The sequence below is a fragment of the Protopterus annectens genome, chromosome 1.part2 (genome assembly GCF_019279795.1).
Source record: "Protopterus annectens isolate FY-2018-M chromosome 1.part2, PAN1.0, whole genome shotgun sequence".
Classification (NCBI taxonomy): domain Eukaryota; kingdom Metazoa; phylum Chordata; order Ceratodontiformes; family Protopteridae; genus Protopterus; species Protopterus annectens.
Genome location: NC_056727.1, coordinates 191,701,855 through 191,729,352, shown reverse-complemented (window position 1 = coordinate 191,729,352; position 27,498 = coordinate 191,701,855).

The following is a 27,498-nucleotide window of genomic DNA, read 5'->3' as shown; positions in this document are numbered from 1 at the left end:
ATATCGGAACAAATCAAAGCGTAGTCTAGCAGCAGTAAAGTTGCTTATGCTACTACATATGACATATCAACGTGTCAGGTATACAAGACCTGTAACAAGCAACCAGTACAACATGAGAATGTCCCCTAATCAGGACAGTTGCAATGGCTAGAGTATTGTCCATACCACTCAACTGTCCCTGAATGTCAGGTACGTCCCTGAGTTTGACTGAAAGTTTAACTCTGTCCCTCTTAATCCCTCCTAAAATTAGTGGCTGTTGAAGGAAAGGTGGTGAATTACACTTACTGACTAATGACAATAAGTAAGAGTTATAAACAACTGTTACTTCAGAATATGTGTATTAAGTCATATGCTCTGATTCTGTCAATGTTTCAAGTTAATAGCACTACTTTTGTAAAAGTGTCCCTGATTTTTCTTGAACTGTCCCTGATTCTGTAGAAATGTGTCCCCAATAGGTGGAGAGTTCTGGTATTGTCACATGAGATATGCATGATGAGGGACTGTCCCATGCAAAATGGGAAAGGTGTCACTCCTACAGTCTCCCGCCGTGCAATCTGAAAGGTGGACAATGTGCAGTAGGTATGCAGTAGCATGACTCGGCGGACAGCTGCATTAACAAACTCAAGTCACATGTCAGCATTGCAGAGTATCTGTTCCCAAAGCACTGTTAAACAAAAGAAAGTACTTCATTCACCTAAATTCCCTTGAGTACCCATTTCCCTATAGGTCCTTTCTGACTCAGTTACACAGCAATCTTTTTCACTATTTCTAGCATGTCGAAGGGTCAGTTGCTGGCATCCTCTCCTGTTCAGCTGGTGAATCTGGGAATCTTGAGGCAATGTTACAATTGCCTCATGTACACAGACAACCCTCTCCTCCTCCCAACAAATACAAATATATGCAAGAGATGCAACTATATAGCCAAACTGGAGGCTGAGCTCTCTCAATTCAGCACTGGCAAGACCAGTCAGGAGGAGAAGGTAACCACACACACCACAAACCCAGTTTCACATAGAACTATCACAACTGCAAACCAAACACATAAACACACAAAAACATACTCGGAGGCACTGATTAAAAATCTACCAAAACAACAGAGGCCTCCAAAGCAGACACCCAAGCAACCGCCACCTCAAGACATAGCACATGCAACACATAGTTCACAAAGTCAGTGTGCTAAACAGTCACAGCCCTTAAGGCCAAACAACATGCCAGACACACTTGTAATAGGTGACTCCATAGTCAGACACACTGACGTCCCATTCACCAGACTGAACAAGGAAAAGGTCACAGTAAGCTGCCTGTTGGGAGCTAGAATCCACCACATAACACGAGCACTCAGGTCACTCCACAGCAAGTACAAATATGACTCAGTCATTGTACATGCCGGTGTGAACGACCTGAGATGTACCTCCCTGGACTACATGAAAAGAGACATAGAGGAGCTCTCTGATTATGTAGCCCAGGCCGGTATGACCCTGACCCTGAGCAGCATCTTACCCTCACCAAGAATGATGCCACAGTAAAAAGACAAAATGATCAGTTTTAACAATTGGCTTAATTAATGGTGTCATTCTAGGGGGATCCAATGTCTGTCTGCTTGGGATGACATGCTTGACAAGCTGCTGCTCAAGTAAGGGATGGCTTGCACCTGTCACCCTGGGCTTCTGGATATTGGCCAAGGCTCCTGCCACCCCATAGTGCCTTTTTAGGCAAGGCTCAAATGACAAACCCACCTCCCTAGAAAACACAAGTGGAAAAAAACTAAGGGTAATGCTGCTCAATGCCAGAAGTCTAAACCTTAAGATGCACGCCCTTGAAGCCCTCCTCAGTATGGAGAACATCGATGTCTGTGCAGTGACTGAAACCTGGTTCAAGGCTCCTGAGAGCACCCCAGCACTATCAGGTTTTACCTCATATCATGCATTCGCCCCAAAACTTGGACCGAACCACAAAAGGAGGGGGAGTATCCATATTCATCAAAGATACCCACATCTCCAGGTTAGTGGCAAAGCACGAAGCATCGGAGACCATCCAGGTGCAACTAACCATAGGCAAAACTGCCTTACAGTTTGTAGCATGCTACAGACCACCCTCTCAAACTCAGGAACCCCACACAGCCTTCCTGAAGACACTGGAGTATGAATGTCTCTCCAAATACCATCATATTGGGAGACTTCAACTACCCAAACATAGACTGGGAACATTACTCAAGCCCCAACACCCTAGCCCAAAGGTTCCAAGAATTCATAAACTCAAATGCAATGGAACAACTAGTCACCATTCCCACAAGAGGAGACAATATACTAGACCTGATCATCACAAATATGGGGACAAAATGCTCCACACCCGGAAGTATATCCCTCTTTGGTAAGATCAGACCATAAATTAATCTCACTGGAAATCCACATCCCACCCCCACCCCCTGCACAAAAGACCACAATGAAGAACTTTTCAAAAGCCAACTTCACACTTCTTAAGACTGAAGTGGAATCCTTCAAGGCCCCTGGGCCAGTGGTAACCACAACCCACACTGCTGAATCCTTTGCAAATGCCTTCTACGGGCACCTTCAAGAATGCATGGATCATGCAATCCCAAATAAAACCAAGACCCATTCCCCAAAGGCAGGCCCAGTCTGGTGGACCCCAGCCATAAACAAACTTTACAACAGGAGGAGGAAGCTACTACATGACAGAGCAAAATCCCTAAAAGGGAAGGCATCTCTGGTCAGTACTAGCAAAAAACTACGATCACTCATAAAATCATCCAAGGCCAACTTTGAGAGAAAAATGCAAAAGACACAAAAGACAATCACAAGGCCTTCTTTAGCTATGTTAGAAACCTGGGTGGAAACTCCCAGATATGCTCAGAGTTAGTCCAAAATGACACAAAATACACTGAACCCACTGACATTGCCAACATTCTGGCAGACAGGTTCAGTGCAAATTTCTCCTCCCTCCCCCCAAAGGAGAAATAACTATCCCAGCAGAGTGTAGCCTCCCTAACATCTCAGATGCCCAGGTGAGAGCCGCCCTCTCTAAAGCTAAAAACATAGCATCAATGGGACCGGACGGTGTCCCGGGCTGTGTGCTACATGAACTCCAAGAGGAACTAAACCCACACATAAGGCTGCTGTTTAATCTTAGCCTTACTACAGGATACATACCCAAAGAGTGGTGTACGGCAACAGTGGTCCCACTTCACAAAGGCGGTGCTTCTACGGACCCTGGAAATTACCACCCCATAAGCTTGACGAGCCTGGTCTGCAAAGCTATGGAGAGGATCATTATGGAACTCATAAACAAAGACATTGGGGACCTACAGACATTGGATCCTACCCAATTTGGCTTTGTCAAGGGCAGATCCTGCCTTTTGAACTTGGTCAACTTTTTTGAAACAGTCACTAAGGCCATTGATGAGGGTAAGGCAGTTCACACAGCCTACCTTGACCTTGCAAAAGCTTTGACACAATACCCCACTCGGGCATCATAGACAAACTCACCAGCTTAAATGTAAACCCATATGTCACAAGATGGGTTGCAAACTGGCTCAAGGACAGAACCCACAGGGTCAGAGTTGCTGGAGCTATGTCAGACTCTAAGCCAGTCACAAGCGGTGTCCCACAGGGCTCAGTCCTGGAACCCGTCTTGTTCGGCATTTATTTTTCCGAGGTACAGGCAAACATAGGAGGATTGTGGCTGACAAAGTTCGCAGATGACTGCAAACTGGGCACCATAATTGATACTCCAGTGCACACAAACATCCTTCAGAGAGGCCTCATAGAAATGGATAATTGGTGCCAGAGCCATGGCCTTAAGATGAATGCCAAAAAATGTATAGTCATACCCTTTGGGAAAAACAAGGTACCCACAAATTACCACATAGGTGGTAATCCATTAAGTACGGAAGAGGTAACCAGGGACCTAGGGACCCAGGTTGACAGTAACCTCTCATTTGACACTCACATTGCCAAAGTGGTTAGGAAGACCTTCTATATTGCCCACCTTATCATGAAGGGTTTCACATCTAGATCAAGAGAGGTCATTGTGCCACTGTACTCTTCTCTTATCAGGCCAATGATTGAGTACAATGCCCCATTTGGGATGTATCTTACCCGACACCTGCAGCAGTTGGAAAGACCCCAAAAGTTCCTCACCAAGAGGATAAAGGGTCTTAAACATATGTCATATGCTGCCCTACTGAAAAAACTCCAGCTCTATTCAGTCGCATACCACCTACTCAGAGGTGATCTGTGCCTGACGTACAAGGCCATGTCCAATCCGGAATTAATGGACATGCTCCACCTCAGAAAATCCAAATCCATCAGAGCCACGAGAGCAAGAGACTTAAACCTCAACACAGAAATAAATAGGACGTGCTGGAGGGACAGATTCATAACCCAGAGGCTCCCAACACTCTGGAACAGAATCCCAATCCATGTTAGGCAGAGCCCCTCACTAACTCTATTCAAGAGAAATCTTGACGAGTGGATGGGAGATTGTAGGTTTACCCCGGGGGTCATCTCTGTGTCACTACTAGACAGAGGCACAGTAAACTAAACCCTAAAAGGGCGTAGTATTCTCATCCTAAGGGGTGGTGAAAGCCACACACACTCTGGATAGTCTTATAAATGCCCTAGGGCAGATAGCCTAGTACGAACCTATGAACCTATGAACCTATGTATCAGGCAGATGGAAGCAGATCATATGAGGAACATGCATATAATATGATTACGTCACTGGACAGGCCGCCGAGTCCGTACAGTCGAACGCCTGCCGTCGCAAAATGGTTACACATACCCGATACTGTAGTGATGTAGTCCGATGTAATATGCATCACAAGGGATTGCACACACCCAGCGTGAGTGACAAATGTAAGTGGAAATGTCAGTGAGTGAGTGGCTGTAAGCGTGTTTGTCTACCAGTATACCAGTAGTGCACTGTCAAAGAAATGTGGAGTCTAAACGTGTATAAGGTGCTGTGACCAGAGGTCAGCAGTGCTTAACACTATGCAAACCACACACAACTGCTCCCACCTGCTGGAATGTGCCTTACCCAGTCTGTATCCAAAGGCGTCGGCCTGTCCGCAAACAAAGAACTGCCCTATACACGTGATGGTAGAAGTACCCTGTGCACATAGCTCATGTGAATTAATAATATACCATGGCATATGTACAGACAATAGACCACACACACACCATACAGTACAGACATCCAACAGTATAGCAATGTACTGGCAGATATGCCCAGACCACTGGTGTATGCATGCCTGGCCATCCTGTGTTTCAGTGTGTGAGCATGCCCAGTATGACTGTTACGCATGTTGTCGACCGACATTACCGTCATGCCATCATGTGTGTGAGCATGCCAAGTATGGTCAACTGTATTGCATGTGTCACATGTCCAGATAGTTAGTACTGTGTTGCTGACCCCTCCGTTCTACACAGACAGGTGTCATGCTGTGTCTGCAGGGTAGCTAATGGTCATGTGGCATTGACAGTTGCTACATGTCTGCATAGTGTGGGGGGACATCCAACCACAACCACAGTCCTACACAGCACTGTGGGTGGCACACATAACTCTCACATGTGTAGGTTTGACGGGGGCACAGCCAACAGTTGTACACATCTGCCACTACTGTACTGGTATGCCTGGTACTCCATGTCAGTGTGTGGACCTACCTAAATTGCTGGTTGGAGGGATACCAGGGTACGTCAGTTCCAAGCTTTAATTACCAGCACAGTGGTGTTGGACATCTTAGCTTACACAACCTACATCAAACTTCCTGGCCTGCTGTCGTCTGTGTGTGTCTTAGGGGGTTGGGGTAATTCATTGGGCATATCCATAGGCCATCGTATATTATTTGTCTGTATTGGTCCACATCTGTCCAGCTGCATGGAACGTGTGTTGGCTGTACGGGCACACATGATGGTCAGCCCATAATCTGCAGTGGGTTAGGACACCCTGTGTACTACAGGCTACCATTGTGACCCCTGTATGTGCTACAGAGGTCATGGTGCCACTATGGATGGGTACTGTCTGCTGCCCTAACATTTGGCCATCACAGTCACTTGTATGCTCACATACATACCATAGTAATGGGTAACTACACATTCTAATACAACTGCCACTTGTTAGGTCAATAGACATACCCTGGGTGTGTTCCGGACTTGAGGATGGTGCTGGAGTGCTGCCTATGTCGGATGCACACAGTGCACCTCCTATACATGGCCGAGCACAGGTACTGTCATGTTTGGCATCCATTGTACTGTGTGGGGGTCAGAGAGGGGAAATCCGTGGGTATCTGCTGCATCAGTGCATATGCCTTGTGTTGCCTCTTTGCCAAGGGCAGGTCATACTGTGCCCTGCTCAGGTAGTTCCTTCACCAAGTCACACTGTGCCTGTATAGGCCTTGGCAGTGGTGTTGGGCTGTGTGGCCCTGCCCCATACTGTTCCTGCTGCAACTGTTACTGCAGGATAAGATTGTGTAGCATAGCAAATGCCATAACAACTTGTATTATTGTAGCTTGTGAATACTGCACAGCTCCAACGGATGTGTCCGGATACCAGAACTGTGAACTGAGCATCCCAAACACATGCACAAGTATATGTCTTGCCTGTGCATCTACCTCAGTATGGTGTGAGTGTTCAGGTGTGTGTGCATTGCTGATGGGTGTCATCAGCCATGACACCAGTGTTTACCCAGCATCTCCTACTAGGAGACTGTAGGGGATGTCAATATTGGCATTGGTGTGCTACAGCTGTGTCAGAAGCCATATATCAGACACATCATAGCTTCCAGGGCAGACAGCACACACATTCAATCTCCTGCCCTGGCCATTGCATATGGCCTAGCTGTTGGAGGGTATGCCCCTGCAGTGACTGGAGGCTCTACTCCACTCACCTGGTGCTATGATGTGTATGTGTGTGCAGGCTATAGCACCCAGTACCCCAGGGTACTCATCCATGTGGTTGAACAGATGCATATTGCTGGTCTACTAATCATGTGTGTTGAGGACATGTACGTGCTCACTAGCATGTGTTGACATGGCGTCTGTGAACTGGTGCAATACTCTGGATGCAGATGCCTGTGAGATACCCTTGATATCCCCAGTTGTGCTGTGTGAGGTACCTGGGCTAGTACACCTAGGCCAACACATACCATGGTATCCACTGTGATCTGTTTCCCTTGGCCTGTTTGCTGTGTCAGGTGTGGCAGGCACAGGTCAACAAGCTGTTGTAGGAGGTCTCTGTCCACCCCATAGTGCTCCAACATCCCCAGCCCATGTAGCCCCTGGTAAGTCACCCTCGGTCTATAAAGTCTTATGTCACCCCAGAAAGGGTTGTTTGGCAGCATTTACATCCTCACTGCCACAGCCTCCTGCACATGTTGGTATATGTTGCCTGCTGCAGCCCATGTCATTTGGTTGGACTGTGTCATGAAATGTCCCTGCAGGTATACACCGGTGGTGTAGAGTGCAGACAAAACCTGTGTGTATGCTGCTTGTTCGCATTAACGTACTGTTCATGTGTGGGCTGGCCATGTCTTCTGCTGATTGTGCTGATCAACACCTGTTTGTGCAGCTAGTACACCCTGACTACCCCACCACTGCTGTCATCCCTCTCAATGTCACCAGGCAGGTATAGACACACCCTAAGGCAGTCCCGAGGCACAGTTCTGTAATGTTCATACAGTATGCTTGACACCCCTCCCATGCTGTCAACTATATTCAAGACCTGCACCCGGCTGACTACACACATACACTCCAGGGACCAGCAGCACACCCTGGTGATAAATGTGATACACTATAGTCAACCTCATCTGCATAGTATAGTCTTCTAATGAATAGTTATATGACCCATACCGAACCTCCAAATTAATAACCACTGCTCAGTGTCACTCAGATCCATACACAACTGGCAACAGGTGCCTTACTATCACCATATTCAATGTCCCATGGTCTTCCCAGCAACAAAATAACCGGCATCTACAAAACTACAAACCGTGGCCCTGCACACTACAGATGTTGTGCATTACCACCACGCCATGGCAGATATACATAGATCCCAGGTTATCACATACAGATCATCCGGCACAAACATTCAATAGTGCTGATGTCCCCAGCCATATATGTTCACATCTATGTCCACCTCTACACCTACATATATCATATATATTTGTATACATATATACATGGACATATATATATATATATACATATATATATATATATATATATATATATATATATATATATATACATACACACATATACATGTACACACATATGTAGATATGGCATTTATATCACTACAGCGGACCACATGACAGCAATGCATTAGACAGGAATGAAAAGGAAACAACATGTGCCACCTGCATCATCTAGTGTTGTTACTATCAAGGCACGTGTTATGTTGCGTCACATGGGTCAGACCGTATCAAGGGTAAGAGTACGGGTGCTGACAGTTGCTCACCAGACTTATTGGCGAATGTATGTGTTGACAACCCAGTGTCTTGGCAGAAAATGCGGGCTGTGGACTCTATATAGGTCAGCAAAAAAACACACTGAACACATCCCGCAGCTAGCCACCCACAGATACCAACACATACGGTATAACTGCCAAACACACACACCTGCCATGTCTTGGAATCTAGCACCTACCTGTCTAGTCTACCACACTACAGCATTATGCAGTAACAGAACACGCTACCGAGTTCCAGCATCACCACACTCCCACAAGCATACATCTAGGTGGATGACATCATCCACAAAGGCAAAGATGCTGATAGGGAATGTATGGGGAGTGAGCCGTCTAAAAGCATTACTCTGTTCCCAGGCAGCTGGGAACATACACACACACACACACACACACACACACACACACACACACACACACACACACACAGACACACACTTGGCAGGGCTGGGAGTCGAACATACACCTAACTACCTTATCACACTACAGCATTACACAGTTACAGAACGCGCTATCAAGATTACTGGTACACAGCACTCCCAGAGGCATATTTCTAGGTGGATGACATCATCCGCAAAGGCAAAGATGCCGATAGGGAATGTATGTGGAGTGAGACGTCTAAAAGCATTACTCTGTCCCCAGGCAGCTGGAAACACACACACACACACACACACACACACACACACACACACACACACACACACACACACACACACACACACACACTTAGCAGGGCTGGGAGTCGAACATGCACCTAACTACCTTATCACATTACAGTATTACACTGTTACAGAATGTGCTATCGATATTACTGGTACACAGCATTCCCAGAGGCATACTTCTAGGTGGGTAACATCATCCGCAAAGGCAAAGATGCCGATAGGGAATGTATGTGGAGTGAGCCATCTAAAAGCATTACTCTGTCCCCAGGCAGCTGGAAACACACACACACACACACACACACACACACACACACACACACACACACACACACACACACACACACACACACACTTGGCAGGGCTGGGAATCGAACATACACCTAACTACCTTATCACATTACAGCATTACGCAGTTACAGAATGCACTATTGAGATTACTGGTACACAGCACTCCCAGAGGCATATTTCTAGGTGGATGACATCATCTGCAAAGGCAAAGATGCCGATAGGGAATGTATGTAGAGTGAGACATCTAAAAGCATTACTCTGTCCCCAGGCAGCCGGAAACACATACACACACACACACACACACACACACACACACACACATACACGCACACACACACACAAACACACACACACACACACACTTGGCAGGGCTGGGAGTCGAACATACACGTAACTACCTTATCACACTACAGCATTATGCAGTTACAGAACAACACCTCGTAGTTCTCATGGAGATACAGGATGAGGACATCATCCTCCTGGCGGCTGTACGCTGGCAGGCATGAACAAGGCATTATCTGGAAGACATAATGATGGTGACAGGTCACAGTATCACAGAGATGTACAGAGATACAGCTGCACATACATTTGTATTAAATCTAGTACATCTGTACAGTTATCTTTGCAAATCATAATGACACTGACATGACTGACATGTTTGTGTCACACGCATGTAACACCCGTTATGCATTGGATATCATCACCATATATGTGTGTCACCTCTTTACATTGTTTTGTTCATACTCCATGTGAATGCTGTCTTGATGTGGGCATGTCTGTTTGCCTGTACTGGTGTTCTTACCTATCAGCACATTCCTGGATGTGTCCACAGTGATGCTGTTGACCTTGATGCTGTGTATATGTCACATATCAACACATACACTGCCTTAATGGACATGAGCAGTGACAATGCACACATATGCACAGAACCTTTACATGCATGTGTTTTGCCATATACATCTACACGGCACTGTACAGCAGTTCAACATCCTGCCACGGATCACCTGTGTTGCACATGTGATAGACATGTGACAATGGCTAGCAGGACGTCATTCGCAGGGATGGTTATTAACTATAGCATGTATGGGCAAGGTTTTCTATCTGTATCTGACAGCCATTTTGCCACCGTAAGGTGCATCAGTGCCACATTACTGATCCAGACAGTTAATAATACATCTACCATGCGGTCATCACACCATGTATGACAGAGATGACATATGCAGCGTTGATGGACAGGGTTGCATGGTATGGTGGGAGTATGTAACATGTATGGCACAGGGATCTGTCCAGCATGTGGCAATCCTTGTAGTAGGATGGTGGCTGTCCATGACGTATGTCTTTCAGATCAGGATATGTATGTGTAGCATGTCCAACATCACAGTGTAGCACATGTCTTTATGCAAGGTAGCCAGGATGCTGCATAGTGGAGGTGAGGATTGTGAAGGCTGGTATCGCCCATCCACACATGGCCAATACCCCTTAAAGGTGATATGTGATCCGATATTGGTCACCCGAGTGCAGAGTATGCCTGTCCAATGATCTCCATGCTCATGGATGGCACCCTGTCATGACATGGGTGCCTTGTATGACTACCTAATAGGCCTGGAGATGTCACCAACTCAGGGAGGTGAACTGCACAGCACCATCCCTTACACAGTGTCCATAATGTTGACCACTGCCTAGGTGGTAGTTAATGGGTACAGGGTTATTCACCTAGTGGTGACAATGCTATTATCAGCTGTCAGATTGTGCACATATGTCACACACCTCACCCACAAAGCCCATTCTGTATGTTGTCCACAACACTGAGACAGCTATTGTTTCTAGGTCATGGCCATTCACATCCTTACATACACAAATGCCTCCCATTTGTCTGTGTGGTATGGGCTGCAATGAGGAATGAGGGGGGGAGTACAAAACATTAACCCTGTTTTACTGTAGCTGCCACTGGTGTGATAAGCACATGTCACTCTGACACCTTTTGTAGTGTTGATTCTGTCAACAGGCCACTGGTAGAACACTCCTGTGACATACGAAGGTACATCTAGTATACTCAGTGTAACTGGAACACGGCATGGGTGATGATGTCCTATGACCTGTCACAGGTATGCTATGCAGTGTGAAATCATCTGTACTGTCATCTACTTCTGTATTGCTAACATCTACGTTGATAAAGGTTCATAGACTTGCAGACCATACTCAGCAGGGTAATAGTGCAGTGCCTCCAATTATGACTGTCGTCTCCACTTGTGGGTTGCAGTGGGTTGATATTATCCAACACCCTATCTGTATTGCATATTCATGCTCAGCACTTGTTCAGAACTTGTGAGCACTTCATGAGCTACTAATTACTATAGCACCCATTCCAACTCATTTCTTACAAGTACACTGTCTGTCCTTACATTTCCAGCTTGCCTACAGTACAACAGCTGTTGTACACATGTAACTCGCATATCTTGTGAGACATGGTTGAATATATAGGCATGTCCAACTGTCACATACCAGTGCTATTGCCTGTCTATATGATGAATATGGCAAACATGCAGCAATAGAGCAATTGTCTCATGTACACAGTCAATGCTCACCTCCCAATATATGACACTACAGCCTGTGGGAGATGCACATATGTAGCCATACTGGGGGTAATGCTCTCACCAACCCAGACTGAACCTGACATTCATGTGGGGAAGTGTAACATTTGCAACACACCCCACTCATCACATAGTCTCACAAGATCTCCACCACCACAGGCCACACATAGTATGAGTACGACATTTGCAGAACCTCTCCATACTCTGTGTAGGCACCAGAGGCAACCCCCATCACCAAACACAACAACAATTACTTATAGCCAACAGACTCATGTGTGCCCATCAAATACAGACAATAGGGTGTTATAAAATACCCAACAAACCAGTTATAGGTGACTCTGTAGGCGGTCACACTGATGTCCCATGCAGCAGGCTACACAAGGCGATAGTTGCTTACATCTAGCTGTTGGGTAACTGGTTCTGCAACATAACCTATGCACCCATGCCACACCTCACCAGGTACAATTTGACTGTCATTCTCCATGTTAGTGTGACTGCCCTGAGATGTAACTTCCCAGACTACATGGGACATGCAATAGCTCTCCAGTCTTGTAGTCCAGAAGGTATCGGCCAAGCCCTGGGGAGCATTCTGCATTCATCCAGACTAGATACCACTGTACAACAACTGACTGTTTCACTTCAACAGTTGCCTATGCTTCTGCTGTCATTCCACAGGCATCCAGTATCTGTCTGCTTTGAATGACATGGTCAACAAAACATGATGCTTTGGCACAGATGACCTGCAGCTGTCAGCCCTGGGAGTACAGATAACATGTAAGGCTCTTGCTGCTCCTATACTGCCTGTCTTGCACAGTTTCCAATAACATTCACCACCAGAACGGGAACAGGCAAGCAAAACATGGGGTCATGTGACTCAATGCTTGACATCATCTCTGATGCACGCAGGCAAGGCACTCCTTATAATGGACCACTTCAATATCTCTGCAGTGCACACCTGCACAGACAGGTTATACGCAGACCACACCTTTCAGTCATGTAACCTGGACCGGAACACACACTGCTGAGGTGTGTCCATATTTCACTATGATGTACACACCTCCTGGCTGGTTACTTAGCACAATGCATCAGAGGTGATCCACGTGCAACTAACTGTGGCCAGAACTGATATACACATTGTAACATGCTATGGATTCAACAACATACCCCATGGTTACTGGCCCTCATTTCTTGGTGTACTGGACAGTAGGGTTCAGAAAGGTACTACTGATGTGCGACTGGCACTACCACACACTTAACTGGGATAGCTACTCATGTACTGACACATTAGGCCAACACTGTCCAGGGTTCATAACCTCCACTTGGCTGGATCAACCCATACACACCACTACCAAGACCAACAATATCCTATACATGGACATTACCAACATGTCACTGGTGTTCCACACCTGTGGTTATCCCCTCATTGGTAGTTTCTGAACATATGCTAATCACCTTTGTTACCCACATCCCGGCACCACACCCTTCACGGCATACACAGTACATGATTAGTACAACGCCTACTACAGATGTCTTATGACAGTAGTAGTAAACGTCATGACACCCATGCAGATGGACAATGCACATACAAACGCTGAAACATACCCCAGTACACTTCATTAGCACTTACATGACTGCATGGATCATGCTATTCCAAACAGTGCCATGATGGTACCATAATCCATGCAGGAACATTGCGGGGTCCCTGCGGTCACAACTACACAGTTCCAACCTGCACTCTCTAAGGCCTGGAACACAGACTGCATGTGACCGTCCAACATCCCAGGCTGTGATTTATACAAACCTCAGAATGACATGTCTCCCCACTTGGCCACCAGATTCACTAATAGCCTTGTATCAGACATTGTGGCCCCTGAATGGCACATAGCAACAGTTATCACACTCCACACAGGTGGCACCACAATGAACCAGAAGGACTATTGCCCTATACGCCTGACTGGACTGTTCTGCAAAGTTATGGGGCACATCATCATGGAAGTCATTCACAGAGACATTGGTGGGCTCCAGACCTTTGATGCCACCCAGGTTGGAGTTGTTAAGGCCAGACCATGGCTCCTACACCTGGTGGACTCCTTTGATACAGTTACCAGGGTAGTTGATGACGGTAAGGGAGTCCACACAGCCTACATTGTCCTCTCATTAGCTTTCAGCACCATTCTCCATTCTGGTATTGACAACATACACATTCACCTGCACATTGACCCCTATGTCTCAGGATGTTATGCAAAGTGACTCACGGACAGGACCCACACAATGAGGGTAGCATACCATAGTACCTACTGTATTTCAGTTACACTTGGCATACCACAGTCCTCAGTCATAGGGCCCCTCATGTTCGGTATATGCTTCCCTGAGGTATAGGCTAGCACAGAGGGACATTCCCTGACTAGGTTTCCAGACAACTGCATACAAGGCACCATGATTGATCCACCAGCTGATACAGACTCCCTCTATAAGGGCGCCACTGTGATGGATACCTGATGTCGATAACATTGCCTCAAGCTGCATGACACATGGTGCATGAACATCCCCTTTGGATTACACCAATCACCTACTAACTATCACATAGGTGGTAGTCCCCTACATACATGTGACATTATACAGGATCTTAGTACACACGTATGTAACACCGTGGCGTGGATATCCTTCTATGTGGCCACCCTTATCTGTACTGGGTTTGTAGCTGGAACAAAGGCACCCATTGTACCTCTAAACTCCTGACGTATACACACATTCAAGGGTACAACACCCCGTTTAGGGTGTACCTTACAGAACAGCAATGGCTTTACATACCACAACATTAACACACCATGAGGATTATTGAGCTCCGAAGGCTGACATATGCGGCAGAAGTACGGACACCATGACTGTACACATTTGCATACTGCATACTCAGGGGTGACCTCTGCTGAACCTACAGGGCCCATGTCCACAACAATATTCATGGATTTACTCCACATAAGCGAATAAGCAAATGCTACTGAGAGCAACATGCTCATGGATATGTGCACAAACGCAACAATGAGTGGGATGTTCTTGAGTGTTACATTCCCAAACCAGACACTCAGCATGCTTTGGAACATGATTCCTATCTACATCACGCAGGGACACTCAGTAGCACTGTTTATGAGATACCTCACTTGGTGGATGGGAGCCACACATGTATGCCAGGGATCTCTGCAGTGGCTGTACTGTGCAGAGGTGCAGGTAACACATGGCTCTGCTGTTCACAGACAGGACACTATCCTAGAGAGGTGCCACTGGTGTAAACACTGTAGTTGGGATTACACATAGACTTGCCAGACAGCATAGTACCTCACTATGAACCTGTGAAGCTATTACATTTCCTTTGTGTAGGGTTAATTGAGTAGCTCTTCCATTTCGATTAGCTATCATACTGTTACAGTGTCCCGTGACTACAAGCCATATGCATCCTGTTATTGTGTATTGTACATGCCAATAGACAATACCTTTTGTTTGCATGATATAACTGTTATGCTGTGTAGAATATCTGACATATCTACCTACAATACTGTACATTACACATATTTTACATATTATCCCATAATGCAAAGCATACTTGCACAGCATGACCACCTTAGGCATTTTATTGTTGTTATATGCTCATACACATGCCTACTGTGACAGTTATATCAACATATACTGTCCCCTGCTATGGCACGTACTTGTTGGACATACCCTACCACTGATGGTGGGTGGTGTGGAATTGTTATGTTTAAAGCCCTCATGTAGCATCCCTTGTGGTGTCTGTGATGTTTACCTTGTGGCCCACAGCAGGACACATAATTTCTTCAAGTGTTACTATGCTCAGCAAGACATCACTACATAATACCTTTTCCCACTTTATGCATTGCAGACACTTTTAATTAATACAAAACAGGCTATACATACACTAACATGCTGAGTGTTCTACATACCTTGTTAGCGTTCCGAACTTTCGTACATATCTCTCTTACACCTTTTAAATGGTTCTATGGTATGAGCATGCGGTTTGAATATCTGACAAGTCATCCTTATATACGTCGATACCTGTAACATGTGATTTCCTGCCACCAATTGGTGTTCCTGAGTAAATTATTACATGCACATTAGCTGTGCAGCTACTCCATTCGCCAATTACATGGTAACAGTGGGGTATAATTGAATTCTCCACTTGGGCGTTGCCCTTTTGCCGTACCTTTGGGGAGATGGCCTGTATGTGTTTTGTTGTGTGGAATTGCAACTGCTATTTGTAGAGACACGGATATTTTGGATTCATGTCCCCTGTTGATTGTCTGTGATGGCTAGAGTATGTGGTTCTACATGTGAGTGTACCTGTCATCTCAACCGTCTGATAAGGGACTATTGCAAACAAAACCTGTAAAATCGCCGTCTGTTCCATTGTACAACAGCTACGATTTCACATGACGCCTTTACAAATGTGTTTCTCACAAGGTATGTTAACGCTTCTGCAGATGTAATTGAGTGAGTGGATGTTTGTGATGTTATTACAGTCTGTATTGCTATTGTTTCATGTGTGGGAGATGTAGGTGGGTGTACATAGCATATACAGGTTTGTGGGGACTGCATTTCTACTTATTCCATATATGTGTGCGGGCTCCTTCCCTAATTGAAGACCTATCAGTTAGTAGACTAAAACTATGGTTGTTACGGGCTTATACATTGGGCCGTTGTTAATTGGTTTCTATATAGTATGCAGGTGAGGTTGATACTTCCATACCTCCAGAAATATAGCGATATGTAAAGGAATGTTACTAAATGACAGCTGTCCCGTGTATTTCTGTCACAGATATTTGCACTAATTGCAGTTGTGTTGGTGACTGAACCTGTTTGGCATGGGTTGCCACAACAGCCATAGTGGGACATTTGCAGGACACACATCGGTGTTTACAGGCTGACACATACCCATGGTCAGTACACAGGATAGCACATACTTTTATCCTGAATACATACTTATTCTTGTAGCACTTTAGCTACTTATCATGTTTCATGTAACATTTACGTGTTATAGATACAGGCATATCTATTTAATGCAACTATTACATAATATATGGGACATAATTATGTCCTACAATCTCGGACATTTGCCCTTTTTAATATTTTTTGTCAGGACACAACTGCCCAGGGAGAGGCTGTCCCTCTTAAAGTGGGACAGGTGGTAACCGTATGCCTACAGCCAGCTATAACCACACCTACCTTAATGATCTATCCCCGAGTTAGCACTAACAGACACACGATGCAAGCACACACACACACATACATTACAGTCCCACGGAAACGCACACAGCACCCTCAACACACACATACACAGACTACGGCAATCACAAACACAGTTGAACACAGTACCTACATGGACCGCAACACCGGCAGCGATAACTAAATGTCCCTTAATATCATGATAATATTACACGCTGTTCTAGTGTTCCTGTACTGTGTTTTTTCGGTCTTTCAGCCTCGTGATTACATGTGTCGGTATGTGACACATTCCTTAGTTGGCAGTACCCTATTTATTTGTACCTGCATGGTTGTGTACATGTCGTTGACCTATCTACATATCTGCAGATATAGGTGAATCTGTATATATATAATATATCATATATCTCTCTCCTTTCTCTCTCTCTTATATATATATATATATATATATATATATATATATATATATATATATATATATCTAACAGAGAGAGTGACATGCAGAATACACCTTTCATTGTGTACATGTCGGTGTATACTGTTACCTGGACTCCGCACGTTTGTGTTCGAACCTGTCACATTACACACCTGCCATTGGTACATCTTGGCTAGCTTAGTGTTAGGTGATTGTGTACATGATTGCGTGTTCTACTCCTGGCAGTGGTCATTTTACCCTTCAGAGCAGGCACTATTAGGACAGGGGTGAATAATGCTGGGTTCACCTGTTCTGGACATCATTGTCCATGATCTGCACGATATTCAGAGAAGCTTAGCCCTGTTTCGCGCATATCTGTATAGTCATATTTAAACGACGCTTACCAGCACTGGGCAACGCATATTCCCACTAACATGTGCTAAACATGATCTGATGACCTGCAGCCAACATGCATTATTCGTGCCTTCGGGATTACGTTACATCCCTTGCAGGATGTGGGACCGGGAACATGCACAACAGTCACTGCATTTACCACTTGGGCATCTGGGATTTGTACACGTGTTATGGCGTTTTGTATGTGGACTGTACTACGGCTGTTACTCCATACTGCGATCAAATGGGTAACTCAGTTAGTTTACATATGGATGAGACCTATTAATGGTATGTCCAAGTGATGTTTAATGGATGTGCTCCAGCATTGGGTATGGATGTCACAGTGATCCACACACTATAATGTGCTACACCTTCACACAACCATAGGTGGAACATGCTGGGGTGACAGATACCTGTCATGGGTACACCCCATGCTTTGCCACTACATCCATGATTACATTATATGGAGCCCTCATTAACACACCAGGGAATCCATGCAGAGTGTGTGGGGAACAGTGATTACACACATGGATCCCGCAATTGGCTCTGCTCCACTGAGCAACAGTTGGTTACTCGATGTGGTGGCAACAGCAGACACTGTTTGCCTCGATTGATGAATGGCCTCTGACAATCGGGTGTATACCTACCAATGTACCTAGGACCCTATACACACAGTACCAACATATGCTGATAGGTGCGTGTACTGTTCAGGTGTTGACATTCCTTGTTCCAATAGCTGTTGTGTGTACAATGGTTGAGGGCTGCCTATGTAGGATTCACACAGTAGGCCACCTATACATTACAATTTACAGGTGGTCGTGTGTGTGTGCCATCCATTTTACTGTGTGTGCAGGTGGAGAGGTGTGTCAGTCCATAGGGGCCTACACTGTCAGAGTATGTGCTATATGTTCCCTCTTTGCCAAGGCATAGGCATATTGGGCATGCCTACGTCTGCCTACTGGGGCTGGCACAGGGTGTTCCTGGTCTGAATCCCTCTGTGCCTGTGATGGCCTTCACCATTTTGTCCCTGCTGCAGCTGTTTCCGCATGATCATATTATGTAGCATGGCACATACTATGAGGATGTGGGCACATGTGCCTGGAGAGTACTGCAAGGCTCCACCAGATATGTCCAAGCAACGTAGCCATGATTTCAGCATCCCGAACACACGCTCTATGATGATTCTGGTTTGTGCGTGTGCCGCATTATGGCGTTCTTGCATGGGTGTGTGTGCATTTCTGATGGGAGTCATCATCCACGGTTCCAGTGCATAGCCAGCATTCCCCACAAGGTGGCCATGTGGGATGTCGCCCCTGACAAATACCTGATACAGCTGTGAGGCATGCCAGATGTGGGAGTCATGGTAGCTTCCAGGGCTGCCAGCACACACATCCATGATAATGTCCTGGACATTGCACATGACCTGGCAGTTGATGGAGTAGTATCCCTTGTGGTTTATGTAGTGCCTACCATGCTCACCGGGTGGTGACTTGATATGTATGTGCATGCAGTCTATCGCACCCAGTACCTCCGGGTAATGTGCCACATAGTGGAAGAGACGCATATTGCTGGCCAACTCCTCCTGAGTTTGGGGGAAGTATATATGCCCATTGGCATGTGGTAACATGGCATCCAGAAACTGGTGTAGTACCCTGGATGCTGATGCCTGTGAGATCCCCATTATATCTCCAGTTGGCCTTTGAAAGGTACCTGTGGCTAGTATTTGCAAGCTTACACATACCTTCATGTCCACTGGGATGGGTTCCCCTCTGTTGTTTCTGGATCTCAGGCGTGGCCGGCACAGCTCAACTATTTGCTGTAAGATGTTCCTGTCCACCCTGTAACACTCTACTATCTCCAGATCATGTAGCCCCTGGTAGGTTACCCTTGGTCTGAACACTCTTCTCCTCCTCCAGGGCCTGTGGTGGTTGTCAGCATCATCCTCCACAACACCGTCAGTCTGTAACACATGGTGATGAATCACAGCTATGGCAGCTCCCAACATGTACATTGTAAAAGTTCCCTGTATGTTTACACCTATGGTGCAGTGTTTGGGAATACACAGGTGTGTGTGGGGTGCTTTCATGCTTTATACTATTGTGCTGTGAGCACCGATGATGTCATAGGGTGTGTATGTGCAATCGTAGCTACAGGGTATCTTATGTGTTTTATGACAGGAACTACTATTGTGATGCCTTTGGTGTTGAATTACATTTGGCTGCCGTGGATTACCTCTTGCCCTTCCCTTTACATTTCTTCACGTTTCACCTCCCATTTTCTGGCATGTATCCAGCAGCCTGCTTTCATTTGTACTTTCCTACACCTGGCTTATCTTGCGTAATGTGTTCTATGGCCGGTCTACTGCAGGTTTGCTTTGCTCTGCTATGACAGTTCTATTTTCTTTGCAATCCGACACCTCCCCTATCCTGTTTTGCAGGTGTCTGTGAGCAGACTTGTCAGCTGCCGTCGATTGCCCGCTGTGAGTTAGTAGGTGTTAATTTCTTAGTTGTACTCCAATTACCCTACTGCGGCATTTCCTTATTTTCTTCCCCTGACCTTCCTGTTTGAGTTATGGTGCACGCCATGTGCGTCTGCTTACTGGGTTTTGGGCACATTTTCCTCTCCGTACACATGCGCTTTCGGGCACCATATGTGCTCTCAGCTAAATAATGCTATACCTACCTCCCCAACCCTGTCCTGCGGCTTTGCTTAGCAACGGCCAGGCTGGATTTGCATTGCTGCAGTGTGCTTACAGCTACAGTGGCACACCCCACTGCTGATGTCATGTATACCTCTAAGCCACTCCTCAGTGTTGTAGCGCTGCACCGTATGGTACATCCTTAGTCCGGCGGGACATTTGCAATTCACTATTGCCTGCCTCATTTGCATGGCATTTTCTACTAATTCCTAGTTACCACGCCGAACACTGTCACAGACCCTTAGCAACCCTTGCAGCTTGGTTGTGGTGTACCATGCATACCATTGAGTATTGTGGTGAAATCATGATTTGTATTACATTGCGATTTTATGACATTTGTATATATTTTCTTTGTGTTCCCATTTGTGCACACATGCCCTGCGGTTGTACTTTGCGTTACTGTGGGCTTGACATTAAATGTTGTTTTTTAGGTGTTGTGCATCTTTTCTTATGCCATTGGCTGTATATTTAGCCATCGGCATATGTTAACTTTGTAATACATGAGTCTGGTCCGCTTTCATAGTTCCGATGTTCTGTTTGGAAAAATGTAAACCGTGTTTTTTGGTTTACATTTTTGTGGGCTTACGCTACACCTGCACCACTTCATGAATCGCTATGTACCTTCATTTGCATGGTGCAGCACTGCGCATGGGGTGATTAGCATACCTAAGCCGAGGGCTGCACAGATCTAGCATATGCCGGTAGTGCACGTGGAATTGGATCATACCTGAATCGCTCGGTGGCCATGTTTGGCATTATACCACCTACGCTACGCCTGCGCCTGGCGCAAGCTACATGAATCCCGGGGGTTACCTTTTGAATCTCACACCATTTATTGATAAAAAAGTTCATCATCCTGGCCCACGCCCAGCTCTACATACACACGTACACCTCTTGGCGCTATACCCACAGTTAAATAAGCCTTTAGTAGTTTTATATGCCAAACATTGCTTCTAAATTTCTTGAACGCTCAGTTAAGCGTTTAAAACATGTTTCCATGTCCGTATCAATCATTTTTTTATTGTTCGTATTATGTACCTGCAAACAAGGTTCTTCACCTCCAGAAAATAGCGTGACCTCGTCTTTGTCCGAAGCCAAACCATCCAAATACAGTCGCAAATCGAACCCTTCAGCCATTGTCTTTCCCAAACTCAATTTAAGGCAATTAACAATTGTGAAATCACCAAAAAGTCGCAATACAGCACTCTTAAATAATGTCTACTTGCTTCTCGATAAGGTGCCCGTATTCACGACCAAAATAAATCCAACAGTGCATGGACCATAAACACAACTCAACTAAATCCAGCACTCATTAGTATAGTGTGCGCCCAAGCAATGATTGCCAAAAAATGCAAACAGCAATTCTTATAAATCCAGTTTTATTGTTCCTTCATCATGGTGGCTTCAGACTGCCACAACTCCTTGGTACTACAGACCGGTTTCGCCAAATAGGCATCCTCAGTGTTACCAGTACCCGGATCCACATGCAGTACATTTATTTGTATTTCAAACACTCATTTAAAGCAACATAACAGTATTAAACATTGTGTGTCTAAATATAAATATACATACACACACAACCATTACTACTCAAATAACATAATTCAGCTAAACTGATATACATTGACAAACTAAGCATATATATTTTTTTTTCAAACCAAACATATGTGTTTTTTATAAGAAACATACTAGAACACTAAATATTATCTAATGGAAACCATTCTATATCATAAGTTTTTATATATATATATATATATATATATATATATATATATATATATATATATAAAATCTAAAGCACCAAACTTTGTAACAATATTGACCTCAAAACAATGTAACTGACACAGTACTATGCATTTGCCAAAAATCATACTTGGGGCATGCAAAATGTAACTTTGGAAAAACAAAACAAACATTATTTCTGCAATGGTGCAACCCTCCTCATGCACCCCTCATATATCTGCACCCCTCACACCCCCTGCAAATTGTATACAGGTTCATAGGTAGGTACTAGACTGTCTGCCCGAGGGCATTTATAAGCCTAGCCAGAGTGTGTCGGCTTTCACCACCCCATTGATTAATTAACTGATCCTCTGTCAAGCAGAGCCAATTAAGTGATCCCAGGGGTGTATTTTCTGTTACCCATCCACTCGTCAAGGTTTCTCTTGAAGAGTGTTAGTGAGGAGCTCTGCCTGATGTCATTTGGAATTTTGTTCAAAGCATGGGGAATCTCTGTGACAGGAATCTATCCCTCCAGCATGTTCTATTTATTGTTGTGGAGAGGTTTAGTTCACTAGAGTGCATGGCTCGCAGTGACTTGAATTTCTTTAGGTGGAGCATGTCCTTCAATTCTGAGTTGGACATGACTTTGTAAGTCAGACAGAGATCATCTCTGAGTAAGTGATATGCCACTGAGTACAGCCGGAGTTTTTTCAGTCGGGCTTCATAGGACATATGTTTGAGGCCAGTAATCCTCTTGGTGAGGTACTTTTGTGGTCTTTCCAGCTGTTGGAAGTGTCTTGTGAGGTACATCCCAAATGGGGCATTCTACTCTTTGATGGGTCTAATGAGTGACGAGTAGAGGGCCACTATAACCTCTTTATTTCTAGATGCGAACCCTTTAGTAATTAGATGGGCCACATAGAAGGATTTCCTAACTACTTTGGCAATATGATTGTCAAAGGAGAGATTACTGTCTACCTGGGTCCCCAGATCTCTTATTACCTCTTCTGTATTAAGCAGGCTGCCACCTATGTGGTAATTCATGGGTGTTTTGTTTTTCCCAAATGGGATGACTATGCATTTTTTGGCATTTAGCTTGAGGCCATGACTTTGACACCATGTGTCCATCTCAGTAAGGCCCTTTTGGAGGAAGCCCGTGTCAGCCAGAGAGTCAATTATGGCTCCCAGTTTGCAGTCATCCAGGAACTTGGTTAGCCAGAGTCCTCCTATGTTTGCCTGTACTTCTGAGAAGTACATGCCAAACAGTAGAGGTCCCAGGACTGAGCCTTGCAGGACACCACTTGTGACTGGTTTCGAGTCAGACCTGGAGTCCTCTATTCTTACCATGTGAGTTCTGTCTGTAAGCCAGTTGGCAACCCATCTCATGATATAGGGGTTTATGTTCAGGCTGGTGAGTTTTTCTGTATTACCCGAGTGGGGAATGGTGTCAAAAGCCGTGGCGAGATCAAGGTAGGCTGTGTGAACCACCTTTCCCTCATCTATGGCCTTGGTGACTGTCCCGAAGAAGTCAACCAGATTTAGTAGGCATGATCTGCCCTTAACAAAGCTGAACTGGGTCGGGTCAAGTGTTTGGAGATTCCCAGTGTCTTTGTTAATGAGTTCCATGATGATGTGCTCCATAACCCTGCAGACCAGGCTAGTCAGGCTTATGGGGTGATAGTTATCAGGGTCAGTTGTGGCCCCTCCTTTGTGGAAAGGAATAACCATTGCTGTGTGCCATTCTATGGGCACGTAGCCTGTGGAGAGGCTGAAGTTGAACAGCATGTTTAGGTGGGGGGTTAGTTTGTTCTGTAGTTTGTTCAAGACGCAGCCTGGGACACCATTTGGTCCAATTGACGCTGTGTTGTTGGCTTTTGAAAGGGCTGTTTTCACCTGTGCGTCTGTGATTTTTGGGACACTACACTTTTCTGGTATTGTTGTGGGCCCTTTTGGAGGTGAGAGGTGGGTGATGTTTGCACTGAATCTATCTGCCAGGATGTTGGCAATATCGGTAGGTTCAGTATATTTTGTGCTATTTTGCACTAATTCAGTGCATATCTGCGAGTTGCCACTTAGATTCTTAACATAGCTAAAGAAGGCTTGGTGGTTATCTTTTGAATCCTTGCCTATTTTTCTTTCAAAGTTAGCCTTGGATGATTTCATGAGGGACTTTAGTTTCTTACTGATACTGATCATGGATGATTTCATGAGGGACTTTAGTTTCTTACTGATACTGATCAGGGATGTCTTTCCTTCTTGGGATTTGCTTTTTTCTGAACTAGTTTCCTCCATTTATTGTATAGCCTGTTTATTGCAGGGTCCACCAAACTGGTTTCCTTTTCTTAAAGGAGTGATTCTTGGTTTTGCTAGGGATGGCATGATCCATGCATCCTTGTAGGTGCTCAGAGTGCATTTTAAAGGTTTCTGCATCTTGGGCAGAGTTATCCTTTAGCGTGGGGCTGTGAAACTTATCACCTCTGTCTTAAGTAAGGTGAAGTTTGCTTTAGAAAAGTTTTTTACTGTGGTTTCCTTAGGTTTGGCATGGGATGTGGACATCCAGAATGATTAGTTTATGGTCTGATCTAACCAGTGACGGGTTGACCTCCGGTTTGGAACACTTGTCGTCCATGTTGGTGATGACCAGGTCCAATATGCTTTCACCTCTGGTAGGGGAGTTTACCAGCTGATCCAAGGCATTGGTTGATGAATTCCAGTAAGCACTGGGCCTGGGAATTTGTACTAGAGTAGTTTTCCCAGTGAATGGAAGGGCAATTGAAATTGCCCAATATCAGGGTGTTCGGTAGGACCTTCATGTTTTCCAGTGTCTCCAGAAAGGTGGAGTGGTGGTCCTGGGTCATGGAGGGTGATTTGTAGCAGGCCACAATTTGCATTGCAGATTTGCCCGATGTTAGTTGCACATGGATGATCTCAGAGGTATCATGCTGCGCCACTAACCTGGAGGTGTAGGTATCCTTGATGAATATGGATACACCCCCTCCTTTTGTGTTTTGGTCCGTGTTCTGTGGCCAAAATGTGTGGTATGAGTTGTAGCCCAGTAGTACTGGGGTGTTCTCTGGAGCCTTGAACCAGGTTTCAGTTACTGCACAGATGTCGATGTTCTCCATACTGAGGAGTGCTTTGAGTGCGTGCATTTTGAGATTTAAACTCCTGACACTGAGTAGCATAACCCTCAGTTTTTTTGTTAATTGTGCTGTTTACGGAGGTGGATTTGACTTTTGAGCCTTGCCTAAAAAAGGCACTATGGGAGCAGCAAGAGCCTTGACTAGTATTCAAAAGTCTAGCAGTGACAGGTGCAAGCCATCTCTTGTGAAGCAACGTGGTTTGTCGAGCATGTTGTCCCAGGCTGACAGACACTGGATCCCCTTTGAATGACACCAGAGGCTTAGCCAATTGTTGAAATTGATATTTTATTCTTTATACTGAGGTATCATTCTTGGTGAGGGCAGGATGCTACTCAGGGTCAGGGTCATACCAGCCTGGGCTGCATGATCAGAGAGCTCTTCCATGTCTCTTTTCATGTAGTCCAGGGAGGTACATCTCAGGTCATTCACACCAACATGAACAATGACAGAGTCATATCTGTACTTGTTCTGGAGTGACCTGAGTGCTTGTGTTATGTGGTGGATTCTGGCTCCCGACAGGCAGCTAACAGTAACCTTCTGCTTATCCAGCCTAGTGAGTGGGATGTCAGTGTGCCTGACTATAAAGTCACCTACTACTAATGTGTTAAGTATGTTATTTCGCCTTAAGGGCTGTGATTGTGCAGCACACTGATTTCGTGTTTTATGTGTTGTCTGGTTTGTGATGGGAAGTGCAGATTGTTTGGGTGTCTACCTTGGAGGTCTCTAATTTATTTATTTATTTATTTAGGATAGTCCATTGGGAGCATGCCTAGTTTTTGTGTTGTTTTTTACATTTAGTTTGTAGATGGGAATTGATCATCTGCATATTGGATGATGTTTGTGAATGGAATGGATTTGTGGAAATCTAATGCTTTTGCAGGTTTTTATTTAGAGCTTCTGAGTATGATTTTGTGTATGTATGTGTATTTTTTGCCAGTGCTGTTTTAGTAGATCTGTGTGCGGCTGGAGGTGTGGTGCAAGTGCTAACCTTCTCCTCTTGACTGTATGTTCCAGTCTTGGGTGGAGACAGCTTATCTTCCAGTTTGGAATTGCATCTGTCGCATATGTTAGTATTTTGTGGTAGGAGGAGAGGGTTGTCTGTGTACATGAGGCAGTTGTAACATTGCCTCAGGATACCCAGATTCACCAGCTGGACTGGAGAGTGCACCTGAAGTTGCCCTTTGGTCATGCCTGAATAGTAGGGTGAGCTGCTTAGTCGCTTGGTTGGTGAGGGGTGAATAAAGAGCCTTGTCCTGCTGGACAATCAGTGACAGGGTTTATTAGTGCTTGCTATTAGGTCTGAGCAAGTGCTTGGCTGTAAGATGCTTTTTGAGTGCTTAGGTTGAGAGTTAGACTAGTTTCAAGGGAAAAACTGAAGAGGAGACTTAGTGGAGCTGGGAATAATTTAACTGTAGCTAACTGGCACTGCCCAGTGCGCAAAACCATGCAAACGCGGTTTTATAGTAGGGAAATGAAAGAGATAGAAATTAGCCCAAAATGGCCAATAAACTACTAACTTCTGGGCTGGAACCACTCCTCCAGGGACAGATAGGTTGCTCAAAGCTCCCCTCTCTCACTGGTAAACAGAGAAACTTCCTTCTATCCAAGTAAAGTATGAGCAACTCAGAAACTAGTATCACAGCCCTGAATTCAGCACTAGCCTGAAAACTGGACTATACTAGCTTAGAAAGTTGGGAATTGTTTGGTTTTTTTGAAAAGATAAGGCAAAAACAGTAAAAAATACACTTAAAACAGCCTTAAACAACTACAAATGATCAGAAAAGGCTATCGTACTTTAGTGTGTAGCCTACAACAGTTAAACAAATTATTTAAACAAAAAACAACTTTTTAAAAGTGCAGGCAGTCAAATAAGTAC